The sequence below is a fragment of the Limanda limanda genome, chromosome 9 (assembly GCF_963576545.1).
Source record: "Limanda limanda chromosome 9, fLimLim1.1, whole genome shotgun sequence".
NCBI classification, from domain to species: domain Eukaryota; kingdom Metazoa; phylum Chordata; class Actinopteri; order Pleuronectiformes; family Pleuronectidae; genus Limanda; species Limanda limanda.
In genome coordinates this window covers 3199343-3209933 of record NC_083644.1, presented here as the reverse complement: position 1 = coordinate 3209933, position 10591 = coordinate 3199343, and the positions used below count along the sequence as shown (strand labels likewise).

At 42.3% G+C, this 10591-nt stretch overlaps 1 protein-coding gene across 1 annotated transcript in view; it reads left to right on the top strand.

Moving 5' to 3' along the window:
* exoc2 (exocyst complex component 2) overlaps positions 1-10591 on the top strand; it is a 49135-nt gene that overhangs the window by 4254 nt on the left and 34290 nt on the right. The window lies entirely within an intron of this gene.

Here is a 10591-nt window from a genome sequence, read left to right as displayed (position 1 = left end):
TCCTCCTCCTCCTCCTCCTCCTCCTCCTCCTCCTCCTCCTCCTCCTCCTCCTCCTCCTCCTCCTCCTCCCTAAAGTCAGCACTGCAGCCGGGGGGGAAGGAGGGGGCAAGGCTACACTGATCCATTTCCTGCCCCCCCTCCCAGGGCTCTAATTGAAACATTTGGGTGGCCTTGCTTGTTTGTTTTGGTGGAATGTGGTGTTTTGTTTTTTTGTGTTTTTCCTCACTGCCGCTGCTCCGTTGGACCTGGAGGTGAATCGAGCGCCGGGGGGGGTCCCTCACTCCTGTCAGGCGCTCCACAGTCGGCCCGGTAGCCCCCCCCCCCCCCCCGCCTGCTGACAGGCTTGCTGGGCCACTGGTTTTCACAGTGTGGTTTCTGTGACCCAGTCGGACCTGGACAGGCAGAGAGACGGACAGAGGAAGGAGAGACACTCATGGAGTCAGCTCATTAAACGCAGGCCCCAGCAAGATTCAGCTTTATTGGAACAGATAGATAATGTCAGACAAATAAGAGCCGACTACTCTGATAATCAGTTGATAATAGGGCTGCAACTAACGACTATTCTGATAGTCTATTAGTCACCGATTATTGAAACGATTAATCGACTAATCGGATTATGAATGACACAAATTCTCAATTGCTCTTATTTAGCAAACAGCTTTTAAATTTAGCTTGAGGTTGTTCGAGGCATGTGATGACTGAAAATAAAGGCAATAAAAATTGATACTTCATTCAAAAAAAATGTCTTTTAATAAACTTTGTTGCATATAAGGGTACTGTTGACCCAAAGGCAAAGAAAAATCAAGTTTTTGTCCATTTAAAAGCAAGGACAGGCAAAGTGCTAATAAAACAAATAAATTAAAAATCAAGTATTCATTTTTCCTGTTAACAAAAATGACAGGGAAAGTAACAGCAATAAAAACATCAACAAACGAAACTACAGTCTTCTTCGGACTAAATAATTGTGATTAAAAACAAGACGTTTGTCAGGCAATAGGATAACATAACGCTTTTAAACTCGTTAATAAAAAGTTTAAACCATATTTTTGTAATGGATGCTAGAATCCTGCGCGCAGGTATAAACGTGTATATTTAACATCTGACAGAGGCGAGTCCGCATCGTCTCCGTTACGAAGTCACACGTGACTCCTCCTCCTCACATGTGTGTGTCCTGCTTCCATGGAGAACAGGTCCTCTGTACAGATACTGCAGGTAGTTTTTTTCGGGCTGTTACAGCTGAAGTTCTCCGGATATTTTTACTTTCTGGTGAGCGATGCTGCTGCAGCGGAGGACGCCATCGGACCGTGTTTTGACGCTATTGCACATGCGCGACTTTCAGAGATAGGAAGGAAGCGAGATGGCTCACTCCTCAGCTGCTTTCATCAGCACCTCCGGTAAAACGACGTTTAGTTCCGCTGCGCGGCACGAGAAACACGAGCTATGACGTAACCAACGAATTATCGACTAGTAAATTCGTCGGCGACTATTCCTGTCATCGATTTTTGTCGACGACGTCGACTAATCGTTGCACCCCTGGTTGATAATTACATGCGCCAGGGAGGTTGTGTTTTCACACATCTGTTTGTTGTTTGGTTTGTTTTTTTAAGCAAGATTATGCAAAAACTATTGAAATCCATGACTGTGTGCAGCTGGGTAAAGGGACTGTTGGGCCTTAGTGGAGATATAAACTGTACTGAGTGACATTCTACCTTTTATTGTTTCTTTTATAACTTTCTTTCCTGGTGTTTATTGGTTGTAGCCTCTTAATTATCATAATTGGCTGTTTCTTGCCATTTTATGCCACGACAAACAGATTAATTTATGGTTTTAAAGATGTTTCCTTGTGCCCTGGAACACTGTGGCAGGATTTTGTTTTACAATTCTGTTTGATTTTAGATGATTAAGAGTCAATTGATTGAGCAAATAATCAGATTAAACTATTAGTTGAAATCTCTTCTTATCAACATTGAAAATCTAATCTTGACTTGTGAATAGGGTTGCAAAGGGGTGGAAAGTTTCCTGGTAAATTTCCGGAAACTTTCCATGGGAAGTTTAGCTCGGGAATTTTGGGAATTTTGAAAAAAAAATAAAAAATACGCAAATTAAACGCTGAGCAATAAAAACATCATTCAAAACTCTATTTTAAAGATGTATGGAATACAGCACACACTGCACGTTGAATTTCAACCCTTCACTGTGCATTCTTCCATCACATGCACAGATAACTCCCAGCATGCTTCACTCTACAGCAGGGCTATTGAGGCCTGCTGTAGAGTGAAGGACTAGTCAGGTAAGTTTCCATGATATTACTGGGGAAAATATATTAGCCTGCTGATTGAGGATTGTTCATCTGTTCATCTAGACTATTTCCATTCATTTATCCATCAATTGTAAAATATGTTTACAGACGATTCCAATTGTTTGTCTAACTATTTATATCTCTGGCATTGCATTAGTGTTTTTTTACAAACTTTTTCCTCATCTTATTCTACAGAACAATGCCACGTGCACTCTCTCATGTGTGGAGACATTTCACCCCATCCAATGTAGAAGGAAAGGCTGTGTACATTTGCAAATACTGTGCAAAGACCTATGTTAAGAATGACACAACGATGCAGAAGCATATAGTCAAGTGCCCAAAGTTTCCTCAGGGCTCAAATCAGCCTATGACACAACAAAATGTTTATATTTATGTCTGTATATGACAAGGTAAATACAGTTAGTATAAATTACCCACAACATTTCCAGTTTATTCCCGTTAATTCCCGTATATTCCCGTTTATTCCCGTTAATTCCCGTATATTCCCGTTAATTCCCGTTAATTCCCATGGAAAGTTTCCAACTTTGAATATTCCCGGAATTTTGCAACCCTACTTGTGAAGATGTTTTATACTAAATAGATATAACAATATAGTTAAATAACTGTCATTTTGGACTCTGGGAACTTGTGATGGATATTTTCCTCTTTTTTCTATTTTATGGACGGATAAATGATTATTTAAAGATATTTGATATAATCTTCAGTTGCAGCCCTGAGTGAAAGTGCCGATTCTTACTCTAAGCAGCATTGTTTTTATAATTTATAATTGCATGTGACTGCGGAGGGTTCTCACGCTGCTGCTGTGTTTTTTATGTAAAGCAGTCGGGCCAGCCGTGTTCCAGCTTTGCTCACCAGGGTTCAAATCTCTCCGTTCCACCATGTCACCGGGCAGAGCCGCCTGTCTCCACTCGCCTAATCCTCCGAAAACATCTTCCTCCATTTGCGGGCCCATACTTTATATTTCTGTTTATTGTTGGAGGATTTTAATATGGGAAATTGGGGACTTTGCTTCGTTAGTGCCTGAGCACTAAAGCACTTGAGACTGACAAACAAACAAACAGACAGCCCTAAAGATAACAAACCCTGTGGGCAGACATCATGATGGTCGGATGTGGAGCCAGAGGCGCACATCGGATCACTCCGACCCGTCTCCCTGTCACGGAAGACTCTCCGTCGAGCCCTGGGACCGACGCAGAGGAGATGCTGACTCATTGTGGAACAACCCTCCACAGGCCGGTGGTCGCAGCATCTGCTTTTCAATCCACTGAAGCATTTATTTGAAACGTAACACGGCTGACACAGATCATGGTCACTTTTTTGGCTATTGGCCACATTGCCCTCGCCACATCTGAGCGGCCTGAGGTGACGTGGGCGTGCGTGAACACTGTGGAGGATTGTTTCAGGCTCCGCCCCTCCTGTGTGATCAGGCCAGTCATCTCGGGCTGGGTCATGTTTGGCCCTGCTCTGTGCATTCAGAGGAGTCAGAGGGGATCTTTGATGGAATCTGGTGTTTGTGTAATGTTGGGGAGCCCTGGGTGAAATGGTGTTAGTGGGGGGGCTGTTGTGAGTATAGCCAGCGTCGAGAGTGAGCCCCTGTGATGGGCGTCGGAGGGGGTTGTGGTTGATGAGCTGTCTAAATGGGTCCCTTTGTGCCCCCTAAACCCATCATCCCTTTCACACACACACACACACACACACACACACACTTGCCAATCACTGCCACATGTGAGTTACCTTTGAGCTCAGGGCAGCGTACGATCCGAGGTATGAACGCCTTATTCATGAGTCATGTGGCAGCGTCTGTGTCGAGACGTGAGTCAGGTAAACAGATTCCTATCTCCGTTGAGATGCAGAGAGTCGGCTGAACGCTAATCAACGAACAGAGTTTGGAGTTCACTCGTTATATCGATGGTTCACAGTGGAGACGTAGAGAGGGAAGAACAACAATGATCCCTGATCTGATCCAGGGAAACTAATGATTATGAGATTTGAATGATCATCAGACATCATAATTAGTTAATACAAAGCCTCAATTTACATAAAGAAGGTTGAACGATGTGGCTTAAAATGATATCCAAATGAAAATGTGCTTTTCAATCGTTATGGATCATTTTCACTATAGATTTGTCATTATTTTTTCTGTTTAAAGTTGAAATGTTATGGTTTTAAACTCTTATGAGCAAAGGATGAAAAAGAAATCTGAGGCAAATCAGTTATGTGTTGTACCTCCTCCCTGGGTTTTCTGAATGTATAAATATATATATCGATATATTGCTGTTGATGACAATTATAATGAGATAAACATTGATATTATTGCTCAGCCCTAATAAACATTAAATAGGAACCAGGATGAGCAGAAAATCTGGAGGAACTGGAATCAGAAAGTGTTTGGCCTCATAAACGATTCCAACAAATAGTTGATTAGTTTCATCTATTGAATAATTGTTATAGTAATTTATAAAGTCATCAGTGAGTGTTTCGGTGCAATCTGCAGATTAGATTTTTGATTCTGCACAATTCTGTTGTCCAAATTAATTATTTCCAACAAATTGAAATAAGCACTTGCTAAATTGGTTAAACATGTGTGAGGAGCAACAGTGATTCATGAACAGTGATTTTCCGTATTGTTATTTATTAGACAAATACTCACTTCCTAAATACATTTGACGCAGAGTGTCGGAGCTGTTTCAAATCATTCAACCTGTAGTGAAACAGTAAATCTGGCAACTGTTACTTGTATTGTCTCTTGACTTTAATTACTGGCAACACAAACTGAACCTTTTATGTGAAATCACAGCATGCGTCCAATTACTTTAATGCCTGTCTCCTGCAGGCTGCTTAGCTGCAGCATGCAACACATTTTCTTTTGACACCTGTTAACACCAGCTAGGGGAGAAATATTTAATAATCACAATTAGGGTTGCAAAATTCCGGGAATATTCAAAGTTGGAAACTTTCCATGGGAATATACGGGAATATACGGGAATTAACGGGAATTAACGGGAATATACGGGAATTAACGGGAATAAACTGGAAATGTTGTGGGTAATTTATTCTAACTGTATTTACCTTGTCATATACAGACATAAATATAAACATTTTGTTTTGTCATAGGCTGATTTGAGCCCTGAGGAAACTTTGGGCACTTGACTATATGCTTCTGCATCGTTGTGTCATTCTGAACATAGGTCTTTGCACAGTATTTGCAAATGTACACAGCCTTTCCTTCTACATTGGATGGGGTGAAATGTCTCCACACATGAGAGAGTGCACGTGGCATTGTTCTGTAGAATAAGATGAGAAAAAAGTTTGTAAAAAACACTAATGCAATGCCAGAGATATAAATAGTTAGCCAAACAATTGGAATCGTCTGTAAACATATTTTACAATTGATGGATAAATGAATGGAAATAGGCTAGATGAACAGATGAACAATCCTCAATAAGCATGCTGATATATTTCCCCCAGTAATATCATGGAAACTTACCTGACTAGTCCTGCTCACTACAGTACCTCAATACCCCTGCTGTAGAGTGAAGGATGCTGGGAATTATCTGTGCAAATGATGGAAGAATGCACAGTGGAGGGTTGAAACTCAACATTCCATACATCTTTAAAATAGAGTTTTGTATGATGTTTTTATTGCTCAGCGTTTAATTTTGCCTAGTTTTTTTTTTTTTTCAAAATTCCCAAAATTCCCGAGCTAAACTTCCCATGGAAAGTTTCTGGAAATTTACCGGAAACTTTCCGCCCCTTTGCAACCCTAATCACAATCTAGATGTTGTCCACATTATGCTTTAGTCTCAATCCTTGTCATTGTCTCTCTGAATCCTGCAACAACTCCAGCAGCAGCTGAATGATCTGATGCATCCTGAGCTCAGTCTTCTCTCTTTTGTGAGAAAGAAACCCGCTGCTGCCATCTAGCCCAAACCGCCGAGCACAGCATTTTTTGGGGGTGTTCTGTGGTATGTTAAAATGAAATGGTTTCGTATGACAAGGGGATTTGTTTAGAGCTTTAATGAAAAGTCTTCTGCTCCAGCACAGAGCCAAGGAAGGGTTGTCCCGCGTTAGCAGCGCTGCAAGAAGATCCCCAGCCTCCGACTTCCACAGCTACCACACAGATTAGAGCCAGCCCTGCTGTTTGTTACTCAGCCTCCATGGAAAACAAACAAGCCTCCTCAGCCCCATTAGAGAGAGAGAGAGAGAGAGAGAGAGGCTGGGGCTGGAGCGGGGGGGCTGGCAGCATCATGGCTGGAAGAGAATGGAGGATCAGGAAAGGGTCTATATCTGGTTCTGTGTTGTCATTGATTTAATTTAATCTGCAACAACATCCCTTGACACATGATGGACCAGAGTGGGGGGTATTTCATGGGGGATCCTCTGATGCCCCCTAGAGGTTAGAACCTTTATCCTTCTTGGGGGGAAAACGCCGCCTCCCTCCAAAGTTTCCAGTTTTACTTTTCTTTTGTTTTCCTCCTCGTGCTACTTTGGGGAAAAAGTCCTTCCCTGTTCGGCCCTGGCTCGTATAAAGTTATAGTTTCTATTACCTCGTTTGCAGGCTATTTGTGATTGTGCGTGACATGAGACTTGTGCAAGAGTGCCCATAGTTTCAGTGTGATTTGGTGTGTGTGTGTGTGTGTGTGTGTGTGTGTATGTGTGTGTGTGCATGCTGGTGTTACAGAGCAGGGTCTGGGCAGTGTTCCCGTGTCCATGCACAGCCCCCAGAGTAAAGTAAACACAGCGGCTCTTTTCTCATCCCAGCCGTCAGCAGGCTCTCCCCAGGCCCGCGCCAGAGACCACACACCCAGACCACACACGCACACACACACATACACACACACACACATATATATACACACACACACACACACACACTGCCCAGACCTCTCCGCAGATCCTTCCACATACTAGCATACACACAGACCACACAACACCAGCTCGGGCCCCTCGCACGCAACCTAGTTGAGCTGTCATTCTGCCCAGTGTGTATGTGTTAGTGTGTGTGTGTGTGTGTCGGGGGGGGGGGCAGGCTATCTGTGTGTTTGTGCACGTGTATTTCCAAGTGTATGAGGGGGGGGGGGGGGCTCGTATAGGATAGAAACACTCCTGGAAGCAGAATGAGAATCATGCAAAATAAAGAGCGCAGTCTCCGCTGCCACTCGCCGCTGCCACTCTCCGCTGCCACTCGCCGCTGCCACTCGCCGCTGCCACTCTAAACATGTGGGATTGATGAGGATAGACCCGGCTCTCGTTTAAGGCCTGTTAACCTCTTATCTCCCTCGTGTCAAATCCGTAGCCGCCCCCCCCCCCCGTTTCCTCTGACAAGCGCAGCGGCTACATGAGGTAAATCCCGCCGGAGTTCTCTCGTTAACTCGGCGATGTCAGGGCGGCGCTGGGGGGGGGTGGAGGGGGGGGGCTCTGTGGCAGAAAGGTGGGAGCTTTCTAGGTCAATGCATGTGCTGCAGCCCCACTGCAGCTCTGCATGCTCCTGTGCTCTTGTGTCAGGATTTTTTCCTTTACATAAATCCCCACAATTTTTCAAACTTGTTCACGGACACCGAGGGAAAAAAGTTGGATATTTGCTCAGCGCCGCAAGACAAATATTGGTGGGCCGTCAGTGTTTTCATGTGGTTGGTGCTGAAATATATTGACAGTAATTGTGGTAATTAATAAACCCAAACTTTTGGCTCTTAATTTTACTGCAGGTTTTCAGAATAAATACATTTAACCTGCTTTTTTGACGCTAGAGACCTTTTTTTTTCTTTTTATAATAACAGAATAGTTTTTTTAATGTGAATTTGTGATAGAACAATTTTAGTCTACATTTCAACATTATGCAAGTCAAAGACCCAAACACAATATTTGGACGCTGGTGTTTATTTGAACTCGGCGTTTCTAATGAGATGAGACACGGAGCCGCACAATGTGAACCATTGTGTTGAATGTGAGGATGCACCAGTGTCCTGTGGGCTTCACGCTTAACCGCTGGTTGTTTTCGTGGTTAATTGATTGAATTTAATTGTTTAGTCTATCAGACGTCAGAGCGTCGGGAACAATGTCACTCACAGTTTCCAGAGGTCACGTCTCCATCTCCTGTTTGGCCTGAACATCAGATAAAAACTCCTAAATACTCCATTAACACAAAGAAACACGTACAATTATCATAGTTTGGAAATTTAAACTTGTAAAAAAGAAGCCTGGCAATCTCTACAATCAATGAAGTTTTCATCCCTTAGCCATCACATCTTAATTTTGTGGGTATTGATATTACTCCAGGTATTCTTTGCAACATCCCAGTAATTAATAACATTCCTTTTTTATAGTATTTGTGATATGCTTTTGTCCCACTCTGTTCATTCCTTCAAATTGTTCTTTAATTAAAAAGAAAAATACGCAGATAAATACTGGATCATCTAAATAGCTGCTGATGAATTTTTGGAGAATTCATTCATCTCTGTTATAAAGGTGAACGATTTATAAAGTTCACATCCATGCAACATTAAGCATCGATTTCTAAAATGTCGATATACCATATATATAACTAAATTCAAATGACCATAATACTGAACTAAATAAATATTTTATCATTATTGTGATGAGCATTTTTGGCTCTTCTATGGACATAACCAGTTATTTCCAAAACTCGTAGATTTGTGATGATCCTGCTTCCTCAACTTTTTCTTATTCCAGACATTTGACATTTTATTCGACATCGCATCGGTGTTGTTATAAATTAAACCCCTGATATTTATAATGAAAACACACAAAACAATCACTAAGATTAAAAAACGGCCTCGTCTGAGAATAACTAATGATTATTCATGCTGATGCGTGATGGAATAAAAGGCTTGAGTTTGTTTTTCTAAAAATCCTTGGATTTGACCACCTGCTCGGCTCATTTCAGTGTAGACTCCTCGTCCCTGTTACCTGTGGTCGGCCCGCTGTCGCTCATCAAGCTGTCAGCCAATCAGAGGACAGGCCTGGGAGACTGACAGAAAACGCCCTGTTCCATCCACATCTCCTGAGGGAAGCGTGAGAGAGGAGATGTAAATCTAAACCGAGACAGATTTCTGGTATTTAAAACCACAAATGCATCTTTTAAGAAGCACTATTTTATCATGTTATAATATACATATCACATTAGAGCCCCTGCTGGGTTGCAGTCCTGTAGAACTCATTAGAGAGTTAATAACTGTAAAGAGTTGAACTGGTTTCAGGTCTGGTGCGTGTGAACTCCTGCATTGTTTGTGGGGAATGTGTTTTGGCCGCGGAGCAGGAGGGCGGACGCCTCCTTCAAGCTGCCTCGGAGACCCGGGATTGGTCGGCCTCTTCGGGACCTGGCAGTAATTTATTAGCAAACATCTGTGCTGCTGAAATACATCCTTTCATTTTTCCTCTCCCCCCCCCCCCCCCCCCCCTCCTCCTCCTCCTCCTCCTCCTCTCATTTGGAATCGTTCCCTCTCGTCCTTTTTAACGCAGCCCTGACATGAACCAAGTTTCATGGTTGCTCCTTCTTTGGTACCATAAGCTGTACGGTATTGTGTGGGCTTATATGTAATGATGGGGTGGGGGGGTGGGGGGGGGGGGGCAAGGGGAGCAGGTTTATTTATTCTTCCCTGTGAGGTTTACATTCTTCCTTTCCTCTCTGCTCTCTGTCTGCTCCTTCATTCCTGGCTCCGTTCTCTATTTTTCCTATTATCTGAGAGAGATAACTGCTGCAATACATACATTGCTACGATACCCGTGGGGGGGGAATTAACACATAGCTGCTGCCATATTAATTTTCCCCGTGAGTTCTAATAGCCGGAGTATCTGGCTGCTGGTTTATTCAATAGAAGTCACTGGAATCAAGAAAACAAATGAATATATTTATTTGTATTCATGAAAAGAGGGTTGTAGGTTCACCAGCTACAGTTTCATGTTGATATAACTTTCATATATATATGATATATAGTTTTTTTTATCCTAAAGACCTGGAGGATATTGTATACTGAATACAAACTCCTCTACGAGTAAATGTTTTGTCCATTCAACTGCAGTAATTTGCCTTTATCACATCCTTGTAATTTATGTCAGCGTCTAGAGTTGTTAATAATGATTATTATAGTATTTTTGATTTAAATGTAGTTATTTTTTTTCTAAATTAAAAAAATTATGACATATACACATTATTTTGTTTTTGGAGCCCAAACTGATATATTTAATTTCTTATGGAGCATCAATCCATAATTGAAGGAAAAATATTTCCAGTGATGTGAAGCAAAGACCAGC